General features: G+C 49.5%; 2 pseudogenes; both read right to left on the bottom strand.

Annotated features, from left to right (window-relative positions):
* Positions 1–5,487: 5,487 nt before the first annotated feature.
* Positions 5,488–12,241, bottom strand: LOC134498633 (olfactory receptor 52P1-like; annotated as a pseudogene).
* Positions 12,242–22,100: 9,859 nt separating this feature from the next.
* LOC134498632 (olfactory receptor 52R1-like) lies at positions 22,101–23,073 on the bottom strand (annotated as a pseudogene).
* Between the last annotated feature and the right edge of the window lie 2,988 nt (positions 23,074–26,061).

The following is a 26,061-nucleotide window of genomic DNA, read 5'->3' as shown; positions in this document are numbered from 1 at the left end:
AGGCCATGCTTACCTGTAATTCCAGGTGTCATTTGACTGTCCACCTTAGCATTCCAGTCTCCCGTGATGAAAATAACATCTCTTTTAGGCGTGTTGTCCAGTAGGTGCTGCAGATCCTCATAGAACTGCTCTACTTCAGCTTCTTCAGCATCTGTGGTTGGGGCGTATATTTGGATCACTGTGATGTTAGATGGCTTGCCCTGAATTCGAATTGAGATCATTCTATTGTTTTTTGGATTGTATCCAAGCACTGCTTTAGCCACTTTACTTTTAATTATGAAGGCGACTCCATTTCTTCTGTGGTCCTCTTGTCCACAGTAGTAGATCTGGTGGTCATTTGATGTGAAGTGGCCCATTCCAGTCCATTTCAGTTCACTGATGCCCAGAATGTCTATCTTTAATCTTGACATCTCACCAATAACCACATCCAATTTGCCCTGGCTCATAGATCTTACATTCCAGGTTCCAATGGTGTGTTGACCCTTCGAACATCGGATTCCCCGTTCACCACCAGCACCGTCGGCCGCTAGCCGTCCTTTCGGCTTTGAGCTAGCTGCGTCATCATGTCTGGGGCTAGTTGAGCTCATCCTCTGTTCCTCCCCAGTAGCATTTTGACCATCCTCTGACCTGGGGGTCTCATCTTCCGATGGTATACCGACATATCTCTGGTTGTACTGATCCATTTAGTTTTCACGGCAAGAATACTGGGGTGGGTTTCCATTACCTTCCCCAGGGATCGCATTTAGTCTGACCTCTCTGTCATGACCTTCCCGTCTTGGGTGGCCCTTCACGGTTTAGCTCATGGCATCATTGAGGTGCTCAAGCTCCAGCACCATGACAAGGTAACGATCCTTTGCTGAAGATAACAGCTAAAAAGTTTAAATCAAACAGACAGCACAGACTAAAATAATCCAATAGATGGCAAAACCAACAAAACAGACCAGGAGCCATTGAACAAATAATAAACATCAGCCCCAGGCCTGGGACCAAAACCAGGTTTTCAAAGCTTTCCAGAACCCCAGGAGAGAGGGTGCTGTCCTTGTCTCTCGGGGGATGCTGGTCCAGAGGATGGGGGCCGCAACAGAGAAGGCATGCTTTCTCAGTCCCACAAGATGTCAATGTTTATTGGAGGGGACCTGGAGTGCACCCACTCTGCTGGCACATGCTGGGTAGGCAGAAACAGTTGGAGGCAACCAGTCTCACAGGTATGCAGGCCCTCTGCCATATAGGGCTTTATAGGTAGTAACCAACACCTTGAATTGTACTCGGAAGCTGACTGGCAGCCAATGCAGCTTGAGTCACAGTGGACACATAGGCACATTGAGTTTGCTTGCGCTGCTGTGTTTTGAACCAGCTGAAGCTTCCAGATGGTCTTCAAAGGCAGCCCCTTGTAGAGTGTATTGCAATAATCCAATTGTGAGGTGACCAAGGCCTGAGTGACTGTCTGAAGGGCCTCCTGATTGAGGAAAGGGAACAGCTGGTGCACAAGATGAACCTGTGCAAAGGCCCTCCTGGCCACAGCTGCCACCTGCTCTTCAAGTGGTAGCTGTGAGTCCAGAAGGACCCCCAAGTTGCACACCAGTCTTGACTGGGGAACTGCTGCTCCATCCAAGACCAAAGATGGTGACATCTCTGATCCAGGGGGTCCAAACAGCCACAGCCACTCAGTCTAGTTACCCTGAGCCAAAGTCTGTTCTGCCCCATCCAGATCAGAACAGCCTCTAGACCCTGGTCAATACATTGACAGCTCCATCTGTGTCTCTTGGGGTGGAGAAGTAGAGCTGGGTATCATTAGCGTACTGATGATACCACACCCTGAACTGGCAGATGACCTCACCAGTGGTTTCATGTACATGTTGAACAGAAGAGGGGAGAGTGTCAAGCCCTGAGGCACCCCACAGATGCGGGGCCATGGACACAATCTCTCCCACCTGTCAACACCGACTGGAACTGACCAATGGGGAAGGAGGTGAGCCACTGTACCACAGTGCCTCCCATTCCTAACCTCCACAGCTGGTCCAGAAGGATACTGTGGTTGATGGTATTGAAAGCCGCTGAGAGATCAAAGAGCACAAGGATGAATGCATCACCCCCATCCCAGTTCCACCAAAGATCATCAGCAAACGCGACCAATGCTGTCTCTGTACTGCACCCTGGCCTGAAGCCAGACTGAAACTGGTCCAGAAAATCCATTGGACCTGATGGAGAGCTGCTGCAGGCCCTTCCTTCCAGGATGGCCAAGGTGGGCCTGTCTGGTCTCCAAAGGCCTCTTGAGTAGAAGGAAATCTGGGGAGGCTTTTCTCCAGCTACCAGGATGTCCTCTTACCACTGTGGGCAGGCAGATGTGCATCCAGCTGAGCCCTCTCCTTCTGGCCTGCTTTAAATGTCTCCAGGCCCACATGTGACCCAGAAGCTTCTCAGGAAGTAAAGCTTATGCTCCAGCTGAGAATCCGCTTTGCCCCAAACTCGCTTCCCGTGGAAATGGGGTGGGGAGGGTGATGCTGGCAAGCACCCAGAGATCCAGACAGGACTTAAGACTCTGCTGCAGACCACCCCTCCCCGCACACATGAGTATAGATAGGAACAACCAGACATACACCTTCATCCCGCTGGACATGGGACATCTTAGTCATCAAGGTGAATATGAGGGCAGAAGAGTTCCCACCTGGATTGACTCTAGACCAGGGTTTCTCAGCCAGGGTTCTGTGGCACCCTGGGGTTCTGCGAGAAGTCACTGGGAGTTCCCTGGGAGATCATGATTTATTTAAAAAATTATTTCAAATTCAGGCAACTTCACATTAAAGAGGTAAGTTTAATTCTTTACTTTTAGTTTAAGAACACTGTTAATGCATAGATACAGGCCCACCCATGAAACAAATAGAATAATTTTGTAACTTCTGGCCTATATTTGAGCCTGAATGTGCAGGGGTTCCCCGAGGCCTGAAAAATATTTCAATGGATCAAAAGGTTGAGAAAGACTCTTCTAGACCATTCAGCTTGATTTGCTGAAGATGGGAGAAATGCCTTTGAAAAGCCAGACCTTGCCAAAAGTTTCAAGTCATATGCCTGGCCAGCATGCTGGGAGTTGTAGTCCTGGCCCATTCACAAGGAGGAACAGGATGGAGAAATTGCTATGAGCATAACCCAAGGCAGAAGAGGTTGGCATCATAGGCCTAATTTCCCAGATGCTACCTGTTTTGAGCAGTTCAGAAAATGGTCGATTAAATCCATAGGTAAAGGTAAAGGTTTCCCTTGACATGAAGTCCAGCCATGTCTGACTCTAGGAGGCGGTGCTCATCCCCGTTTCAAAGCCGAAGAGCCGGCGTTTGTCCGTAGACACTTCCTCCGTGGTCATGTGGCTGGCAAGACTACACAGAACGCTGTTACCTGCCTGCCGAAGCGGTGCCTATTAATCGACTCATGTTGGCATGTTTTCGAACTGCTAGGTCTATATCCAGATCAACTTCTTGTAATCTTTTCCTGATTTGCTTTTTCCTCTGCTTCTCAATTATTCTGTGACTAAGTCAGACTTTCTATGACATTCTTGTTCAGCTGCTTATGAAAAATATTTTTGCTGCTCCACAAAGTACTTTTTTGGCAATCTTATAGTTTGCATCTGCTGTATTTTAATAGACCAATAGACAGTGGTTATACAGTATATCAGGGTGGATTGACATAGAAGTGAAAGGGAATGAGAATGAAGATTAACCAGTCCTTATTTCTACAAAAACACACTCATAACTCTGAGGAAGGGAAATCTGTAGAGAAAAATATTTGTTGGAATATCTGGGCCATATCTTCTACTTTTATTCCTTAAGCTTCATCTCACGAGGAAGCTGCACCACCACTACTCCTAAAGGAACAATTTCCTATTCAGAAACAATTTCTCTTCTTGCTGTAATTAGCCTGTTAATTGCCCTTTCCCTTTTGCCTGCATTATAGTATTTTATATTTATTTATTTATTCGTATCAGAAGCATCACAATTAAAATAAGGCATACTGTAAAACATAGAATTTAAAATGTAAGGTATAAAAGTTAAAATATATAAAAGTTAAACAGACCTGGCCCAGAAACTGGCAACATTAATTGCATTCTGTCGCACTGTCATGAGGTCCTCAAATGTGCACTGACCAGAGCACAGGGGACAAATGTACATGTGTGTTGTTGTCTGCATGTCTGCACATTCACAAAGGGCAGAGGCCACTGGACAGCCCCATTTGTTCAGAGTATCTCTGGATCTTGTTACACCCGTGCGCAGTCTGTTCAGCGATTTCCATGCTTCCCAACTTTCTCCAGACCCAGGGGCCAGCTCCTCTGCTGGTTCCATCCAGTGTGGGTTCTTTGTAGCTTTCCATAGGCCCACTCTACTTTTAAATTAGTCAAAGTCTTCCGTCGACCTAAGGAAACTTTTCCTGGATTTTAATCTCTGAGGAGCTGGTTGTAGGCCATACAGAGGGTGTCGCTTGGGTATTGATGATTTAAGCCTCTCTCTATGTGCTGCTGCTTCTCTGTGGACAGATCAATGTCCACTCCATAAAACACATGGCACACAGAACACTAATACTGATTAGTCTCTTAATTGTGTGAGCATATTGATCAAACTGCTATGCATCTTACATATCATATGACAAAATTTGGCCACACTAAAAGAAACAGAGCCATCTCAGTCAGAAATTAAAATTTGTAAATAAAATTGACCAGAATGACCAAGGATTTTAGTTAAATGTGGGGTTAACAGCTCATGGTGACTTTAGGGATGGACATCAGAACTCATGCCTTAAAATTCACTGAATATTGAAGTCTGGAATCAAAGGCAATATGACACTTTGTTCCTAGAGAAAAGATTTTCTTAAAAAACTGAGTCCCAGACTCACTGTATGCAAGGGAGAAGGCATTGACCATAAGATGACTGACTGATTGATAGATAGATAGATAGATAGATAGATAGATATTTCAGAGGCATGCCCACACATGCCCCCACACACACCCACATCAGAGGGAAATATATATTGAATATAAATGTGAGGAATGAATGAATGAATGAATGAATGAATGAGTTTGTTGTTGTTTATTCGTTTAGTCGCTTCCGACTCTTCGTGACTTCAAAATTATCTTGCCCTCACAATGGTAAATAATTAGGTGGGGGGGAAACTGATTTTTCTTCCAGATAAATTTCTGAGCGGAGCAATACCGGCTAGGTGGTAGAGAGGTAGGTTTCAAACATCCGGTAATACTTCTGCTAGTTTCGTTCAAAGCAACATCTGCTTTCCCAGCATGTGCTGATTTATACCAAACAAAGTATTTTATATATAAACCAGCAGAGCAAACAAAAGGTTCTTAGGAAAGGTTTCTTGTCAACTGGTTCTTAGGGAGTTCTTGCTGGGCTACTTTCTTATTCATACACCATTGCTTTCTGAAGAGAAAAAGAACGTAAAGTTGGAGCCCCAGGGGCACAGCTCAGGTGATGACCCACTCAATGTCTGCCATCAGGGCTGGTTTCCACTCTTCCTCCTGTGGCTGGAGGTCCTGGACTGCCGAGGCACCTTTTTTCCTTGGTGGAAAAGGCCAGGCACTCGCTGGCGGATCTCGCGAGTCTTCATCCCGTAGACCAGGGGATTCAGCATGGGAGGCAGCAGGAGGTACAGGCTGGCCAGTATGACGTGGATGTAGGGGGGCACATTTTTGCCAATTTGATGGGTTAGGAAGGTGATTAGAGCAGGCCCATAAAATGCCAAGGTGATGCAGGTGTGGGCAGCAGAGGTGCCCAGGGCTTTGGCATGTGCATCTTGCGATGACAGTTGGAAGCCTGCACAGAGGATCATCGCATAAGAAGTGGCAATGAGCCCAAAGTCCAGCACCTCCACCAAGAGTGCCACGCAAATGCCGTAAGTCCGGTCGATAAACGTGCTGGCACAGGCCAGCTTGACCACGGCCCTGTGTTCACAGTAGGCATGTCGGATGACATTTCAGAAACAACAGGGCAACCTCTTGACAAGTATGGGGAGCAATACTTACATTGGTCCAATATCATCCCACGGGCAGCGGCTGCCAATCCCATCTTGGCAACCACTGGGTTGCTGAGGATGGTTGCATCGTGCAGTGGGTGGCAAATGGCCCCATAGCGGTCAAAGGCCATGGCCACCGAGATGGCAGAGCCCACAGTGGAGAGGGTATGTAGGAGCTGAAGCCAGTTTCCCTGAGCCCATCCACATGATGCCCAACATCCTGGGCAGAACGGCCGTGCTGAGGAGCAGGTCGTTGATGGCCAGCGTACAGAGGAAGAGGTACGTGGGCTTGTGGAGGCCAGGCTCTGTCCTGGTGACCAAGACAATGATGATGTTCCCCAGCAAAGGCACAACGTATGTCATGTTCACATTCTAATGTCTGGTTAACATTGTAACAGTTCACATGTCATTCTCTGTTCCGTATCCCTTCACCCGGGGTTTTTCCATTCTGTTGCCCTCCCTTGTTTGGAGGGCTTGGAATGCATGTTTGGGTTTGCGCTCCTGTTCAAGGTTACTTTCCCAGGCGCGTCTAACGGCATTCAGCACCTGGGAGGGGGAGCGTCCTGACGGGCGACGGGGCGGGACCTGCCCACAAGCAAGGCTTTTAAGTTTGTATTTGGCGCGCTTTTGCTCATTCTCAGCTTTCTCTGTATTTGCATACTATTCCTTTAATAAATCAGTTATCTTTAAGCCCGAGCTTGTGAGACTGAGTATTTGGGTTTAGGCAATCGTTACATAAAGCTGAGAATCATTTTTTCCATTTTCCGCTGGCCCCATCCAATCCTTGGATAAGAGGGAACGCTAGCGATGACAGAACCTCAACTTCGCGTAAGTGAGGGAGGCGAAGAAGAGCGGGAGGTGGTCAAAAGCCGACCAGCGCTAACCTCGAGAGCGCAAAGAGCAGCACGTCGGGAGTTGCGAGATACCCAATTGGACGAGCTGTTGACATCCATACAGGAGAGTCTCAGGAGTGAACAGAGATCTGTTATGGAAAGAACCACGGGGAGGGGGTCTCCCCAATTGGCCTGGGAGCACGAAGTCCCTCTGTCACCGAAGGTGGTGATAACCAACCAACCCCAGGAGGAGCCGGTCACTCCGGCCCGTATGAGGGCATTGGAAGATAAAATGGATTTAATAGTAACGATCCTCAAGGATCTACCCAGAGAGGATCAGCCCAGAGAGGCAGAGCCCACCCCGGAGGATTGGGAGGAAGAGCCGTCACAGTACCCCAGGCACAGCACCCTGTCGACCCGGGGGAGAAGTAAGACTCGATCAGCCCATCAAAGGGGAGAGCGAGAGGCAAGACCTCCTAGGGATCGACCACTTGTGGGGGCTCGGCGTACGCTGTCATTCGCGGCACCGCCACAGCCAGCTGAGCCGGCAAGAACCTTCCCACCATTTGGAGTGAAGTTTGATGGGGATCCCGCAACGCTCTCCTTCTTTATTACGAATGCCAAGCATTATATGGAAGATTGGGGTCGGAACTTTCGGTCTGAACACGGCAAGGTCAATTTCATTGCCAACAAGCTGAGAGGAAGGGCAGCGGATTGGTATGTGCAACTATGCCAAGCTGAGGCAACGGAGTTAGAGGACTTCGATGAATTTTTGTGGGCACTAAAAGAGCATTTCGAAGACCCCCTAGCTCAAGAAACGGCTAAAAATGACCTGCGGAAACTTTATCAAGGGTCCCTCTCAGTTGCCAAATATGCGTTGGAGTTTAAAGCCTTGGCAGGAAAAGTAGAAGACTGGTCTGAGCCAACAATCATCGAATTGTTCAAGCAGGGGCTTGAACCCGAAATCCTTCGATGGGCTCTGGGCAGAGATGATCCCAAAACGCTATATGGGTGGATTCAGTTGGCGGGAAGCGCAGAAAATGCCCTACGAACCTATGCCCATACCAAAGAGCTTAGACAAACACGTCTCGCTAGAGGAGCGCGCGCATCTGGACTTGCCAGCCGCCCTAAACCGAAAACCTGGGAAGAAGAGAGGGAGCAACGGTTCTCCAAGGGTCAGTGCCTCCGATGTGGAAAAGAAGGGCATCGAGCCACGTCGTGCCCGAGACGTCGTCCAGAGGAACGACAGACGAAACCCGCGATTAAGACGCCTGCTCCTGCTCCACCGCGAAAACTGAAGGCAGCCCTCGCGGAACTGGACCCCCCCGACCTACCCTTCGGAGAAGAGGAGGAAGAGTTGCAATTCGAGCAGCCGGCGGGAAAAGCCTACCACCTGCCCTGAAGGGCGCCCTAGGGCAGGTGGAAGAAACCGGGCGTAACCATGATTCGGTGAGTGGAAACTTTCCCACACTGACTGTTAAACTTAAGCTGGGCTCACAAACCAAGACGGTGGAAGTGTGGGCCATGCTAGACTCGGGTTGCTCCCGTTCTCTAATGCACCCTGATGTCGTAGCGGCTCTAGAACTGCCCACGTTCCCTTTGCCAAGACCCATGATTTTCACCCAGTTGGATGGAACTATGGCGGGAGGGAAAGCAGTTAATCTTTCCACGGGACTGGTCGCCTTGCAGATGGGCTCCCATCAGGAAAAGCTGCCATTTGTGGTAGCTCCAGTGGGGGGTCCTCTGGTAATTTTGGGGATGCCTTGGTTTGTGCAACAAAACCCTTTCATCAACTGGCTGCATAGAACTGTGACGTTTGCGGATGGATTTTACAAAGTGCCCGAAAAGGACCTATTGGAGGACATGGAGGGTGGAGGGGTAGCGTATACCACTGTACAAACGCTTCAACCTCTTGAGGGGCTACCCAATCAGTACCAAGATTTTGCGGAAGTATTTGGGGAAAAGGAAGCAGATCGCTTGCCACCCCATCGAAAAACGGACTGTGCCATTGAGTTTTTACCCAATGTAAAATTGCCTCACCCAAAAATATACCCCATGTCTCCCAAAGAGCTTACCACGCTAAGGGAGTTCATTGACAAAAATCTGGCTAGGGGTTTCATTGAGCCTGCTAATTCCCCGGTAGGAGCTCCTGTCCTATTCCGGCCAAAAAAGGATGGGTCATTAAGGCTTTGTACCGATTTCCGCGGGCTCAATGCGGTATCAATATTAAATAAATATCCTTTGCCCCTGATCAAAGATATGTTATCACATCTGGCCAGAGGTAAAATTTTCTCAAAACTGGATTTGAGAGAAGCTTATTTTCGCATTCGCATAAGAGAGGGGGATGAGTGGAAAACAGCGTTCAACTGTCCTCTTGGGGCTTTCCAATATAAAGTTTTACCATTCGGTTTATCTGGGGCACCCGGGGTTTTTATGCAGTTAATCAATGAGGTCTTGCATGACCACCTATTTAAGGGAGTACTAGTATACTTGGATGATGTATTGATTTATACTGAAACCATGTCAGAACATATCCTTTTGGTGCGTCAGGTACTGGCTAAATTGGAAAAAGCAGAGTTGTACGCAAAACTGTCAAAATGTGCGTTTCATCAATCGCAAATTGATTACCTAGGCTACCGAATTTCAGCTCAGGGCATTGAAATGGACCCTGCAAAAGTAGAGGCTATTGTAGCATGGGAGCCTCCCCGTACCAGGAGACAATTACAAAGTTTCCTTGGATTCTCTAATTTCTATCGGGCATTCGCCCAAAATTTTGCAGAAATCGCCCTCCCCCTTACTGAACTGTTAAAAACTAAAGGACAGGGGGATACGCGACGTTCGAAGAACCCAGGCGCGCTCCTTAAATGGACTCCAGCCTGTCAGCAAGCGTTCCAAACGCTCAAACAACTTTTTACCACCGAACCAATCTTACAGCATCCAAACCCCTCTCAACCCTTCGTTGTCCAAGTCGATGCTTCGGATTTTTCCATAGGAGCAATTTTGTTACAATCTGACCAATCGGGTGCTTTAAAACCCTGTGCCTACCTCTCTCGCAAATTCACTGAAACAGAGAGACGTTGGCACGTTTGGGAAAAGGAGGCTTTTGCTGTAAAAACGGCTTTAGAGACGTGGCGACACCTACTGGAAGGTACTTCCAACCCTTTTGAAGTCTGGACTGACCATAAAAACCTGGAAGCTCTAAGCACCAGCCGAAAACTCAGTCCCAAACAGCTGCGCTGGGCTGAGTTCTTCAGCCGCTTTGACTTCACTCTTAAATTTATACCAGGCAAGAAAAACTTTTTGGCTGATGCACTCTCGCGCAGACCCCAAGATGATGGCCCAGGGCCAACGGTCCAAGGCACCGTCTGGACCGACAAACAATTAAGTCTGGCAGCAGTGACTCGCAGCCAGACTCGAGCACAACCCACTCCGCCTCCAGTCGCTCCGCCTTCCAACAGCTCACCTCCCTTGTCAATTCCCTCCGATTTGCAACAACAGTTGCTCTCCCACCTTAAAACGGATACTTGGTTGCAAGCCAACCGACACATGTTAACTTTCACCGATGATCTTGCCTGGCGCAACGATCGTCTCTATGTACCCGCAGCTATGCGGAAAACCATACTACAACGTTGCCACGATGACAAGCTAGCTGGGCATTTCGGCTACGTGAAAACATTGCACCTCGTTCGCCGACAATTCTGGTGGCCAACTTTACTCAAGGACTTAAAAGAATATGTCACTGCGTGCCCTGTATGTGCGGCGATAAAGCGCAAACCGGGCAAACCCCAGGGTCTCCTTCAACCCGTAGCCACTCCGTCGGTCCCTTGGCAGGATATCTCCATGGATTTTATCGTTGATCTACCCCCTAGTCAACGCAAAACTGTCATTTGGGTCGTCAAAGACTTTTTCTCCAAACAAGCCCACTTTATCCCCTGCGCTTCTATCCCTACCGCGCAACAGCTGGCACGCCTCTTCCTCATCCACGTGTACCGTCTCCACGGTATCCCCGCCCGTTTGGTGAGTGACAGAGGCACACAATTTACGTCACAATTTTGGCGCGCATTTTTAAAACTTCTGGGTACGCAACAATCACTTTCCACTGCTTGGCATCCGGAAACGGACGGATCTACAGAGGCTGTTAATTCTACCTTAGAACAATACCTCAGAGCTTTTGTTAACTACCAACAAGACAACTGGGTAGATCTACTCCCATTTGCTGAGGTCGCTTACAACAATTCCATTCATCAAACCACTGGTCAAGTTCCCTTTAAAACAGTTTTTGGACGCGAATTTGTTCCCATTCCTGAACTTCCTCATCCTCAACCGCTCCCAGCCACCCTCGCTGGATGGGCGGACTCTCTCAAGGACTCATGGTCTAATATTCTACTTGCCCTTCAACATGCCCAAGCTGCCTATAAACGCCATGCTGATGCAAAGCGTTCCCCAGAACCATCCTTTGCAGTCGGGGATAAAGTCTACTTATCAACTAAGTTTATCAAGTCCCCACAACCCTCTAAGAAACTTGGTCCTAAATTTGTCGGTCCTTTTTCAATTGTTGCGCAGCTCAACCCTGTTACGTTTAAACTCGATTTACCTCACAACCTTAAACGTTTACATCCTGTTTTCCATTGCAGCTTACTCAAACCCTGCCTGTTATCGGACCGTTGGCATCCACAACCCACTCCTCCACCTCCCCTCATGATCGACAACCAGCAACACTTCGAGGTGGCATCTATTCTCGATTCCAGACGCCACCGCTCTACTCTACAATACCTCGTCCGCTGGAAACATTTCCCTCATCCTGAATGGGTTGCTGCTCCAGACGTGCATTCTCCTCGTCTCGTAGCCCAATTTCACTCTGCCTATCCTGACAAACCGGCTCCCTAATGTCTTTTGGGGGGGCAATATGTCATGTTCACATTCTAATGTCTGGTTAACATTGTAACAGTTCACATGTCATTCTCTGTTCCGTATCCCTTCACCCGGGGTTTTTCCATTCTGTTGCCCTCCCTTGTTTGGAGGGCTTGGAATGCATGTTTGGGTTTGCGCTCCTGTTCAAGGTTACTTTCCCAGGCGCGTCTAACGGCATTCAGCACCTGGGAGGGGGAGCGTCCTGACGGGCGACGGGGCGGGACCTGCCCACAAGCAAGGCTTTTAAGTTTGTATTTGGCGCGCTTTTGCTCATTCTCAGCTTTCTCTGTATTTGCATACTATTCCTTTAATAAATCAGTTATCTTTAAGCCCGAGCTTGTGAGACTGAGTATTTGGGTTTAGGCAATCGTTACAACGTAGATGAGGCAGGGTGGGATACCAATCCAGAAGTAAAAAGCTTCCAGGCCAGGAACGCCCACCATTATGAAGGAGACCTGGCCCAAGTTTGCCATCCCATTGACAACTCCCATCACGGCAAGAGTTTCACCCTGGATGCTCCACGTTGCCTCTGGGCTGTGGAGAAAGAGGCATGCAAAAGAGGAGAAGCTTCTACGGGTCACAGAATTCTTGGCTTGCTGAGGAGCCACTCGGGGCCCTCCATGGCTGAAATCTGCCTCCATCATCTATCTGGGGGTTCTTTTATCCTAAGAAGCCCCACCTGGGACTGGCTTTTCCACTGCTCCCACTCCAGTGTCCAAAGGCTATGTGGCTTCCTCAAAAGCTTTTCCCACTTCCCCTGCCACTCCTGACACACTTACAAGGGAGGGCCCTGGACCCTCCAAAGGTGCAGAGAAGCTGCTGCAGCGCATATTCCTGGAGCATTTGGGACACGGGGTGATGACAAACCCAGGCTCCTTGGTGCCTCAGACTCCTCAGAGCACTTCTCGAAATCAAATGCCCAGCCAGGAAGGAAATGGGTCTGGCAGCAGCAGCCCAGGACTTGTTCTCCTGCTCTGGCACCAACAGTCTCTGCCAGCTTTCCACCCTCAGCTGTCGGCAGATAAGCTGCTCCTGGCTAGTGGAATCTCTGGTCTCTTTCTTCCATCCTTCCCTCCCTCTGAGCAAGGCATTCCAGTGTAAGGAACCAGCTCTCCCACTGCTAGATGGAATCACGGTTGGCTGAACAACCCTAGCCAACGCATGATCCTTAATGGGCCTATGTCCACAGGGAGGGAGCTATGCAGTGGGGTACCTCAGTTCTGGGCCCAGTACTTTTCAGCATCTTCATTAATGAGGGAATAGAAGGGATGTTTACAAGATTATCAGATGGCACGAAGTTTTTTGGGGAGGATTGCTAACAGCCCAGGATACAGGCTCACGGTTCAAAAACCAACAAAATGCTGTTCTGTGATGAGAAATGCAACTTTCTCAACGTAGGCAGCAAAAACCAGATGAACAGCTACAAGAGAGGTGGTGCCTGGCTTAGCAGTAGTACTTATACGAAGGAACTGCGATTTGGTCTAATCATGGTACACCAAAGATTAAACATGACCCAACATTAGGTGAAAGGAAAACACCAGTTTCCTTTTGAATATAGTTGTTCAGCCTACTGTGATTCCATCTGGAGGTGGGACCATCCATCCCACATTGTTCCATTTTATCAAGAAGAAGGCTGTAGTCTACTTTATCAAATGCCTTACTAAAGTCTAAGTACACTACATCCACAGCATTCCCTTGGTCCACTAATCTAGTTACACTGTCAAAAAAAAGCAGTCAGATGACATCCACCAGTTCTTGAACCCCCTGTGATGTAATCCACCTGACCCAGGAACCTTGAATTCATTCAGAGCCACTAGGTGCTCTCTCAGCAATTCCTCACCTGTTTTGATCTGCGTTTCTCTTCTGCTCCCCGTGGTGCAGCTTCTGACAAGCTGAGCCACTTTTTCCTTTTGTGAAAAGATAGGTGCAAAATAGGACTTCGACAGTTCAGCCTTCTCTCTCTTGCCTGTCACCATCTTGCCATCTTCGCCAACCAGTGGGCAATGCTTCCTGGATTTGCTTCTTGTTCTGCATATCCTCAAAGAACCCTTTGTGTTAGTTTTGGCATTCTTTGCAGGCTTTAGCTCATGCTGAGCCTTAGCCTTCCTGACCCCTCAGGAGCCCTCGGATGAGCCTCAGAGTATTATGAGAACCTGAAAGATAGGTCAACCTGAAAGTTGGGTCAACCAGGCAAACATGCTGTCTAGACCAGTCTGCAGAGCCAAGCAGCTAGGGGGTTGCAGAACAGAAACACCTCAACAGATATGTCCATATGTTGGTGTCCCACATTTATTGACCTCTTTGAAGCACTGGGAAATGGGGGCTTCAGCTGACTTTTAGCTATGATTGGTTTCTTGTGGGGAAGGGAATGCTTCCAGTGCAGCTGATTTCTGTCCAGAGAGGTATTTGGAAGAACCAAGATGTGATGCACAAGGCATCACTGATTTGGCTGCCCCCAATAATACCCCCAAGTTGGCTCAATGTTTGCCCAACTTAGTCTTGCATTCAGGCCACGAGGTTTATTTATTTATTATTCAAATTTAATTAATGAGCAAACAGCAAACAGGCCCGCAACTAGGGTCTCTGTCACCTGGGGCAAACATGGATTCTGCGCCCATTTTGGCACCTCCCCAGTGCAGCACCCGGGGCACATGCCCTGCTTGCCCCCCCCAGTTGCGGCCCTGGAAGCCTTGATGATTTGCTTTGGGTCCTGTGTTGGATTCCACAGCAGAAATCTCTGTCGTGAAATAAAAAGGGCCACCCCACCCCTCTGGCTTGAGGTGGAGCTCAGCATGGCTCTTTATTTCATCTGTATGGATAGCTGATGTCCTAGCCAGCCCCGAGCTTGCCCCTTCCTCAGCCGTTTTGCTGATCCCAACAAGAAACCACGTTGATTCCTCTGGAGCCAGAACTCCCACCCTACCCTGCCCTTCCCAGCAAGGGGCATCCTCTGTGGACTTGGAGGTTGCCAGCCCTTCCAGAAGTGGAGCCAAAGCCCTCCGGAATGAGGCCTTCTTTGCGTTGGAAGCTGGCCTTCTGGGCCCCTGAAGCAACCAGGCTGAGTTGGTTTCACAGCCTGGCAGAGCCAGAGAGCTTTGCCTGGGCATCTGGATCCAGAATCCAGCAAAGGGTGCTGTATGTACCCCTGCTCACCTTGGGATTTGTCTGAGTCCCCAGGCCCAGGGGAACCAGAGTTTCAGGAGCACACTGAACTGGCCCAGCCAAAGGACCCTGTTTTCTTCCCCTTTCAGCTGTGGACAATCCCTCTAATGTTGACCTTCAAGGACCAGAAATCTGTACAAAAGAAAGGAATTTCCTTTGTATCTTACCTTTATTCTTTATGGTATCTTCCCCATGATTTTTTTTTTCTGGTGCCTTCAAGTCAGCGTTAACTCCTGGCAACTGCCTGGACAAGTCCCAGCAGTTTTCTTGGCAAGATTTTGGAAGTGGCTTGCCATTGCCTTCTTCTGAAGGCTGAGAGAGAGGGACTGGCCCAATGTCTCCCAACTGGCTTTGCACCTAAGTGTCATGCACTGCCTACCGCTGAGTAAAGCACAGACACTGGTTCGGTTGAAACAGGTTCTGTTTTATTCATCACGTAGTGTCAGTTGTGGAAAAAAGCCGAGAGTGAAGGGAGCGCATCGGTGCGGGGTTTAAATACCCCGCGCCGGTCAGCGCCCCCTCTCCTTAGGATACGTCACCCGCCCTTTGTCCTGCATCCTTTCGTGCCGGTAGGTGTAGGGTTGCGGGGCCCCTGCGGGTGCCCCGGGATCGCCCATCATCGGTCTCCTCCTTCAGCCGATGATTGCTGTCCGCTGGGCGATCTCCGTGGCGCTCCTGCTAATAGCTTGGGTGTGCCTCATGATCCGCCTTGTCTTTGTCTTCTTTTCCTTCTCTTTGTGTCGTGATGGCTTTGCGTGCTATGCTTATTTTGTGTCCCTTCCTTCTGCTTCCTTGTCTTTGTCATGTGTGCCGATGTGCTGATGTCTTCAGCTCATCGGCACTCATGACACTAAGGCAGGACTAGAACTCACAGTCTCCCGGTTTCTGGGCTGGCGCCTTAACCACAACATTAAACTAGCTCTCTCCCCAATAAGTCAACTGCTTATTCCTTGATTGCCTTTGCACCATTCATCTTCAAACACAGGTAACAAATTGTTTGATTGGTTATTAATGGCAGCCTCATTTTGTACTTCCAGAACATAGAAGCTTGTTTAATAATTTAGAGTGTAAAGGGCCAAATTGGCCCTTTGGGAAGCCCCAGTTTGTAGTAACTGCAAACCACATGTTCCCTGCAAGGCTGCCCCAGGATGACTGGCCAAGCTTCTCTTCATGTCCTGCATCTCTGCAGAGGGCAAAATGGCAAAGCTGCCTGCAGGGCAGCTGATAGGAGAACTTTGCAGAACCCCATGGATTCCTTCAAAAAGGCCCTTTTGGATTTGTTCCCACCACCCCTTTCCCAGTTGGATCTTTTCCTTGCAAATCCCAAATGATGCCTGGACCAAGCAGGCTCAGGCCATTGGCACCTGATGATGGGGAAGCCTCTCACCTCAAGCAGCCATGGCTTCCTCCGATTCTGCATCGCCCAGTCCATCTGGCAGGGAGCTGTTCCAGCCCAGGAAACTCCCAGATCCTTGGATGTCATGCTTGCCTCTGCCCTGGGCTGTGGTGTCACAGGGGGTACCCGCTGGCCCTGATGCCACCCCCCCTTCCAAAAGAGAGGCAAGTGCAAAGCAGGCCAGGCAGAGGAGCTGGGCAGGGCGCCAGCCACTGCTGATGTGGCAGAGAGCTTGTTGGTGGCCCGTGTGGGTGCTGGTGGCCATGAGCACTGCTCATAAGACATTCTCTGCTGGCGGCTGCTTTTCCCCTTGTGGCCCATAGAGTCACAAACACACAGCTCTCTCATGGGTGGAAAATGGCACTCTGAGCCCAGAAGAGGCTGGGGAAAGAGGTGGGTAGTGGGGGTTGGTTTGTTTTTAATGAATTTTATTAAAAGTTTTAAAGAGAACATAAAAACTAACATCAACTAATACAAAATAGAGAGAACAAAGGAAAAAAAGACAGGAAGAAAAAAGAAAAAGAAAAAATGCAGTGAGAAAGAATAAAAAGAAACAGAAAGAAGCTTCCAATGTTCTCTGCAGCAAATTATCTCTTACTTTATGATTACAAAAAAAGTTCACTTTTTTTTTCTATTAAGCCCTTACTCTTCTATGTCAAGAAGTTTGGAAGACAACAACCTGGCCAACTGACTGGAGGAGATCCGTATCCATGCCCAGTCCAAAGATAGGAGATTAAACAGAATATGGAAATTATCAAACAATTTCATTAATTTCACATGCTAGCAAAATTTTGCTGAAAATAATTCAACGTTTGCAGCCTTACATCGACAGAGAACTACCAGAAGTCCAGGCTGGAATTAGAAGAGGACGCGGTACGAGAGATATCACTGCTGATGTCAGATGGATCTTGGCTGAATGTAAAGAATACCGGAAAGATGTTTACCTCTGTTTCAGTGATTACGCAAAGGCGTTTGACTGTGTGGACCACAACAAGTTATGGCTTATGTTACGAAGAATGGGAATTCCAGAGTACCTAATTGTACTCATGCGGAACCTGTACATGGATCAAGAGGCAGTCATTAGAACAGAAAACGGTGACACCGAGTGGTTCAAAATTGGAAAAGGTGTGGCAAGGTTGTATACTTTCACCCTACTTACTCAATGTGCATGCTGAACAAATAATTCGAGAAGCAGGAATCTACGAAGAAGAATGGAGTATCAGAATTGGTGGAAGACTCATTAACAACCTGCGATATGCAGATGATACAACTTTGCTTGCTGGAAGTGAAGAGGACTTCAAGTACTTGCTGATGAAGATCAAAGATTGTAGTCAGCAATACGGACTACACCTGAATGTGAGAAAGATGAAGATACTCACAAACAGACTAACAAACAATGTCACAATAAATGGAGAAGAAATTGAAGTCATCAATGATTTCATTCTACTCAAATCAACGATCAATGCCAAGGGAAGTAGCAATCAAGAAATCAAAGGACATATCGTGCTGGGAAAATCTGCCATCAAAGACCTATCTAAAGTTTTCAGAAGTAAAGACATCAACTTAAAAACAAAGCTGTGTCTGACTCACACCATGGTCTTCTCAATTGCCACATATGCCTGTGAAAGTTGGACATTAAAAAAGGAAGATAGAAGAAGAATTGATACATTCGAATTGTGGTGTTGGCGAAGATTATTGAAAATACCATGGACTGCCAGAAGAACAAACAAATCCGTTTTAGAAGAAATACAACCAGAATGTTCCCTAGAGGCGAAGATAACTAGGCTCAGACTCTCATACGTTGGGCACATCATCAGGAAAGACCAATCACTTGAAAGGACATCATGTTCAGTAAAGTTGAGGGCCAGCGGAAAAGAGGAAGACCTTCAAAGCGATGGATTCATACAATCACAGCAACAATGGATGCAAACATTGGAACAGTCAGGCACATGGCGCACGACCGAACAGCATTTCGTTCTGTTATACATAGGGTGGCCATGAGTCGTAAGTGACTCGATGGCAACTAACAACAACAACGTTTTCCCCCGATCATCAAAAGCACAAGTCATAAGTGCATTTTTTTCTGTTTCATGCAAAAAGTCTATAAGGGGTTTCCAGTCAGTCATAAATGTAGCTATTGTCTTTTCTCTAATTAAGGACATTAATTTTAGCCATCTCAGCAAGTTCCATCATCTTCACCAACCATTCCTCCGTTCTGGGTAGTGCTGCGCCTTTCCACAATAGTCTCTTTGCAGTTGTCACATAAAAACAAATTTCCGTGAGTTTTTTCTAGTTGCCTGCCCATTTTCCCAAAAGAAAAGTATCTGGCTTCAGTTGTACTTTAACCTCGGGTGGTGGGGGGGTTGCACTGGTACTGCCTCCAGACACTGACCCAGGAGCCTTTGGTTTATCGGCAAAAGAGGGCGGCCTGAATTCCTCTGGTAAAAAGGCAGGGGAGAAGACACTCTTTTAGACCAATCAGGATTGACTGAGCACTGGAGACCCCCCCCCCCGCCCCAAAGGTGCCTTGTTCTGTCCCAGACATCACCTGGGCAGCTCATTCAAATGAGGATGCCCTTCCACCAGCCAGCAGCTGGCCATCCCAAGGGCAAGAATGCTTCAGGCCAGTCCGAGGCCAGGAAAAGCATTCAGAGGCGAAAGAGGTCAGAGGACGTCAGTCACAGCAGTCTGGCTAAGAATCTCTTCATTTAACCCTTCCCTGATGTGTGGAGGAGGACCCAAGTACTCACTGCAGGACATGTGGATCTCCCAGCAGGCCCAAAGGGTATTTGAGGCCCTTCATTTCAGCACTTCCGGTGGCTTGTCTTCTGAGCTGCTCAAGCTCCATTCCTGGTGCCAGAGACAAGCCACCCCAAAGGATTCAACAGTCAACTAAGAGGGCACAGAGCTTTGTCTTGGGATGGGCAAACTTCAAAGGGTTGCTTCAATTTAACAAAGCTTCCAATGAATCACTCCATTGAGGCTGATTTGCAAATCAGATCAGAAAGCCTCATGTTGACCAGAGGTTGTGTGTTGCAGATCTGAGAGTTTTTCTCCTATTTCTGCAGAACTTGCAGATTATCTACAAGGCTGCAGCTGGAGAAAACTGGGGGTGAGGTGGGGTTAGGGTGGTGGAATGGGCTCTTTCAAGCTGACATGAGCAGCTGGCCAGAGAGATCTTATTCCTATTGATCTGTCTGCCTTTCTGAGCACTTTTAGGTGCCAAGGCAAAGATTGTTGGAGTTCATTACCTTCCCAGCTCTCAGCCTAGTGTAGCCAGCCACAAAATGTGAACTTTGTTCACTGTTATGTCAACAGAGAGCTACACCTCTGTGATGATCCTGCCAGCACAATGGGGAATCCAGCTCAGTCTTCAGCACTCAGAATAAGGGCTCAGGAATGCCAAGCCTGGGGTTCACTTTTGGTCAAACCTTACCCTACCTGCTTCATGATTGGTTTAAGTCCCTTGGCAGAGGGAGGGGTGTCAGGTTCATGGTTACAGGCAATGATCCAGATTTATGAATGGGAGAGACCTGACTTGCAGAAAAGCTTTGGGAGTTAAACAGGAGTTGGCTATGTTGCACTGCGATCTTGGGATACATGGACAAGAGCATAACATCTAGATCACAGGACATTGTTGTTCCAATCATCTCTTCCTGGTCTTATCCCATTTGGAGTGCTGTCTTCAGTTCTGGACATCATAGTTCAGAAAGTTCAGTGATAAATTGGAGTGAGTTCAGAGGAAGACTGCCAAGATAGTGAAGGGTCTCGAAAGCCCTAAGAGGAACGGGTAAAGCATCTGGGTTTGTTCAGGCTATAGAAAAGATGATGGAGGGGAGATATGAAGGGCTGACACACAGAACCATTGGTCTTTACCTATGGGGTCTTCTAGTCAAGCCCTTTCCTCAAAGCAGAAGATGGGGTGGATTTATGCTCTACTGTCCCAGAGGCAAGGACCAGAACTAGGCGATATTCTTACTGAAGTGTTCTGTGGGTGCATGTCAGTGTGTCTAGGAGCAGGAATGTGGCCTGAACGATGACGAGTGTGGCAGACTTTACAAATATAACATAAATATTTATTTACAGGAAATACATTATAGAATAGGCAAAGCCCAGCACCTACACAACTACGCCCTACCAGGAAGAGACGCAGAATGAAGATAAACCGATAAAAAATCTCTTAACAAAGAGCAGGTAGAGTGATAGACAAAGAGAGGACGCAGAGGAAAATCATAACACTCCATTTTATTATATATTTATTTATGTATATTTTAAACATATTAGGTACAAGTCTTTATAATAAATAGATTCCCGCATATAATAGATACAAATCAAACAAGGGTAATAACGGTAAAAATATTAATCATGCTACCGGGGATAGAACAGAGCAATTACACAATCTACAGAAAGTAGGTCAACCACAATGAAGATTGGTCCAAAGCCAGATCACAAATCCCCCTGCCCTGGGGCTCGATGGAAGTAGACGATTGAACAGGATACGCCCATGTCACCCGCACTGCTGTATTCTGGACCAACTGGAGCTCTTGACTGGAATTCAAAGGGAGTCCCGTGTAGTGTGCCTTGTGCAGTCCAAACAAGAGGTGACTAAGACATGAATGAGTGTAAGAACAACCTCCTGATCCAAAGAAAACTGAATTTGGCATATCAGATGAATCTGTGCAAAGGCCCTCCTGGCAACTGGTGCCCCTTGCTTACCAAACAAAATCTGGGAGTCCAGGGGGGCTCCAAAATTATGCACAGGTTCTACCCAGGAAGTCTACCTCCATCAGGAAATAAAGCTGAAGAATCCCTGGAAATGGACAGACCCTGAGTACACAGCCCCTCCCTCATGTTATTGCTGAAACCAAGCCTTTTCCTTCCCATCCTCGACTGCATTGTCTATTCAGCCAGGAGTTCAGATGGAATCGTCAGTAAATTGGTGATACTGGACCTCATGTTGGGGATGGCCTTCTCCAACAGTGTCATGTAGATGTTAAATAGGAGCAGGGAAAGAAACAGAACACCAGTAATAGAGTGCCCACCCAACTTCTGACTCTTGAAGATACACCACTGCCCCCTTGTGGTCAATCGGTCATGAGGCGCTGAAGAGCCTGTGGTGCTGGATTCACATCTCCAACACATCTGTCAGAGATTCTCCTAGTGGATTCTGTACTGTACTGTACAGTGGATTCATAGGCTGGATCAGATTACCTCTAAGGTCCCTTCAATTCTACAATTCTGAAAGTCTTTCTCTTTGTTTTGTGTCAGCCTATTTCTGTGGCATTAGGAACATAAAATTGCCCTGCTGGATGAGGCCAAGGAGGGAGAAAAGCGGTGTGTGTGTGTGTGTGTGTATGCTTGTTGTGACCCTGGCTCTCTCTGCAGTGATATGGTAAGACATCTCTTTTGCCCTGATGCAGTTAAACTGAAATCAGAAGAAAGCAAGATGAGCAAAAGAAAATGAGAATCACACCCTTCTTTTTTACTGATACGACTCCAAGTAGCCTCTTCTGCTCAGTCAAATCTAAACACCCAAGCATCCCAACTCAGCATTTTGCATCTATTTTACTGGGTGTAGAACAAACCTGATCCAGGTGCAAAACATTTGCTCGAAAGCCTGAAAAGGGTACAATAAGTTGAGGCACTGTCCCTCTGAGGCCATCTCTCTGCAAAAGCAATTGTGCTACAGGGATCCTGTAAGCTTTAATCCAGCAGGATCTAGCCTGCAATTAGATCAAGGTTCCCCTTCTCTGAGTCTTAACTGTCACTCCAGCAAGAGATCTGTGGGCTAGTCAGAACTCTGGAGCCATGCGCTTGAAAGGCCATCTGTACCACCAGTGGTAGGCCTGCAGCAAGCGGTCTCGGATGCTCTTGGTCCTGACCCCATAGATAATGGGGTTGAGCATTGTGGGCAGCAGCATGTAGAGATTGGAAAGGAGGACATGAACTAAAGGAGGCACACTGTGTCTGCAACGGTGGATCAGGAGTGAAACCAAACCTGGGGTATAGAAGATCAGAATGACGCAAACATGGGCACTGCAGGTGCTGAAGGCCTTGAGCTGGGCCTGCTGGGAGGGGAGGTGCAGGATGGTCCTGCGGATCAGATCGTAGGACATCCCAATGCTCAGCATATCTGAGCCCCCAACCAGGAGGATGAGGACCAAGCCATACACACTGTCCACAGTGGGGCTGGCACAGGCCAGCTTCATCACAGCCATATGGTCACAGTAAGAATGGACAATGACCCTTGAGCCACAGAAGGTCAGCCTGTGCACCAGCAGAGGGCAGGGGCCCATGATGGCCACTCCACAAAGCACCAGCACCAGTTCAGCCTTGGTCACCCGGCCACTGGTGAGGATGGAGCTGTACCCAAGGGCCAGCAGATAGCCAGGTACCAGTCCAGGGCCATGGCCATCAACGTCCCTGACTCCATGGCCGAAAAAAGTGCACAGAGAACATTTGGGCCAGGCAGACACCAAAGCCAATCTCCCTGGCATCAAACCAGAGAATTCTGAGCAGCTGGAGTGCCACCAAGCTAGCCAGAAGCAGATCTGTGGCAGCCAACATGGAAAGGAACAAGAACATAGGCTTGCGTAGGGCAGCCTCCCTGCTTATGACCCAGAGGATCGGGCTGTTCCCCAGCAGAGAGACCATGTAAATGGAGCTCAACGGGATGGATAGCCAGCGACAAGCAGCTGCTAGAGCTGGGATGCCCAGCAGGGTAAAGGCCAAAGGGCGGGCATGGCTGCTGTTCTTGTCCACCATGCTGGCTGTCATGCGCTGCCTACCTCTGAATAACGTTCAGACGCTGGTTTGCAAATCAGGTTCTGGTTTATTTCAGGGCAGGTACAACGTTGGTAGAAAAAAGCTGAGAGTGACAGGAGCGCGCCGGTGCGGGGTTTAAATACCCCGCGCCGGTCAGCGCCCCCTCGCTCACGGTTACGTCACCCCCCTTTGTCCCATGCGTTGCCCTGCCATTGGTTGAGGGTTTCCAGGATCGCCCATCCTCAGGTTTCCATTCTTCTGCTGATTGCTTTCAGCTGGGCGATCCCCGTTGTATTGCCGCTGATGGCTTGGGTGGCTCCGTGATTCGTTTAGCTATTGTTTGTTAGCCGTTAGTCGTTGTGGGTTGATGGCTACTTAACTTGTGCCCCTTCACTTATTTCCTTGTCATTGTCATGAGTGCCATTGCGCTGATGACTTTAGCTCAACGGCACTCATGACATACTGCCCCCTTTTCGAATAGTGTTCTCCCCCGGTTTTCTTGGTTTTCCCCGTGGAGCTGTCAAAACGCCAAATTTTTTTTTTTTTTTCAAAGTTCCCGCCGGAGTAGTTGTCGCCCCTCCCTTTGCTCCTCCCTCTACCACGTGCCTTCCCAGGGTGTGTCCATGGTGCGCATGCTCGGGTTCTGACCTGGCGTGCGCATGCTCCAACCACACCCTGTTTGTTTGGCTCAGTTCGGCGAGGCGAGAGGCGTGGCTGGTCGGGTGCTGCTCAGCTCCAGGTAGGGCCCTTCTTTTCTTATTTAGAGTGCGTCGCCTTTGTTGTGTCTCCTGGGCGTTGCCCCCAGGTTGCCCTGTTGACTTGCTTGCCACTCCCCCGCGGCCGGGGGGCGGGGGGAGGGTGCTGGCGATCGTTTGTCACCACCCCGTGGGCCCGGGGCGGGGGGAGTGAGTCCCGGGGGGGGGAAGGTCCACCCAAGTCGCGGGCTTGGGGGGGGCCCTTTCCCTTGGGGCACGGGAGGCGGGGGGGGCCTGCGGGGGGGGGTTGGTTTTGCTGACCTTGATTGCGGTTTGTCAGGGTATGCCCGGTGAAATGCTCTGGTCAGGTCAGGCGCGTTAACGTTGTGCGCCGCCACCCATTCCGGGTGGGGGAAGTGTTTCCACCTGACCAGATAGTGTAGAGTTCCTCGTTGCTTGCGGGAGTCGAGGATGTCCCTGATCTCGAAGTGGTGTTGCCCGTCGATCATTAGCGGTGCGGGCTGTGGCGTGCTTGGGTGCCATCGGGAGGTGGTTGCCGGTTTTAGGAGGTTGTGTGGCAGGTCCAGGCGTATTGCTACCGGGTTCACTATTTGCGTGACTCGGAACGGCCCGATGTACTTAGGCCCCAGTTTTTTCGAGGGTTGGGTTGACTTTAGGAACTTGGTGGAGAGATAGGCCATATCCCCCGCCTGGAACGTCGGTTGTTGGCGCCGGTGCTTGTCGGCCTGCTCTTTGTAAGCAGCCTGTGCCTCCTTCAGCGCCGCCGTGATTACTGGCCATGCTTCCGCGATCTTCCGTCCCCAGTCGCTGGCGTCCACCTGGGGTTCCGGGGGTTGAGGTAGCTCCGGTATGGGGACGAAGTCGCGCCCCGAGACTACTTCGAACGGGGTTTTCCCCGTGCTCGTGTGGACGGCGTTGTTGTATGCGACTTCGGCGAACGGGAGCAGTTCAGCCCAGTCGTCTTGGTGGTAGTTCGTATATGATCGTATAAATTGCTCTAAGGTGGCATTAAGAACCTCAGTGGCTCCGTCCGTCTGCGGATGCCAAGCCGTAGATAGGGCCTGTTGGGTCCCCGTCAGCTTCAGGAAGGCCCGCCAGAATTTGGAGGTGAACTGTGTGCCCCTGTCGGTCACCACACGTGCGGGACATCCGTGTAGCCTGTACACGTGGATGAGGAAGAGTTTGGCTAGTTGTTGTGAGGATGGGACCGACGTGCAGGGGATGAAGTGGGCCTGCTTTGAGAAGTAGTCCTTCACCACCCAAATGGCCGTTTTCTTCTGGCTGGGTGGGAGGTCCACTATAAAATCCATAGAGATTTCCTCCCATGGGCGGGAGGGTTCTGCCACCCGTTGCAATAGCCCCGCGGGTTTGCCTGGTGCCCGTTTGGCCCTAGCGCACGTTGGGCAGGACGCCACGTAGGTTTTTACGTCTCGCCTGAGCGCGGGCCACCAGAATTGGCGCCGTGTTAGGTGTAGGGTCTTGAGGAACCCAAAGTGTCCCGCTTGCTTGGCGTCGTGTGACCTATGCAAGATCGCCTGGCGTTGCGAGTCCGGGACGTAGATTCTGCCTTCCCCCCATGCCAGGTCTTGCGCCATCGTTACCTTGTCGGGGTTTGCCAGGAACCAGGGGTCGGTTTTGAGGGTGGCGGCGAGGTCCGTGCGCATTCCCCCTGGTAGTTGCGGTTGGCTTCTTTCCGTCGCCGGTTGTCCCGCCGTCGGCTGCGCCGTAGCGTCGAGCTGCCTCCGTGCGCCGCTTCGGGTGGTCACGGCCATCCCCAGTTGCGAGGCGGATAGGACCGTCCCAATGGTGTCTGGGGCGGGCTCTTCGTCTTGGGGCAGCCGGGAGAGGGCGTCGGCCAGGAAGTTCTTCTTGCCCGGCATGAACTTCAGCTGGAAATCAAAGCGGCTGAAGAATTGGGCCCATCGGACCTGTTTTGGGCTAAGGCGTCTAGGCGTTCGTAGGGCCTCGAGGTTCCGGTGGTCCGTCCAGACCTCGAATGGTTGGGTGGCTCCCTCGAGTAGGTGACGCCATGTCTCTAGTGCCGATTTCACCGCGAAGGCTTCTTTCTCCCAGACGTGCCATCGCCTCTCTGTCTCGGAGAACTTCCTTGACAGGTAGGCGCATGGTTTCAGGAGCCCCGTGGAGTCTTTTTGTAGCAGGATGGCTCCCAGGGAGAAGTCTGAGGCGTCGGCTTGGACCACGAACGGCCGTTCTGGGTCCGGGTGCGCGAGGATTGGCTCCGTCGTGAACAGCGCTTTCAGCTTGTCGAATG

The sequence above is a fragment of the Candoia aspera genome, chromosome 5 (assembly GCF_035149785.1).
Source record: "Candoia aspera isolate rCanAsp1 chromosome 5, rCanAsp1.hap2, whole genome shotgun sequence".
Classification (NCBI taxonomy): domain Eukaryota; kingdom Metazoa; phylum Chordata; class Lepidosauria; order Squamata; family Boidae; genus Candoia; species Candoia aspera.
This window is presented reverse-complemented; position numbering and strand designations above follow the sequence as displayed.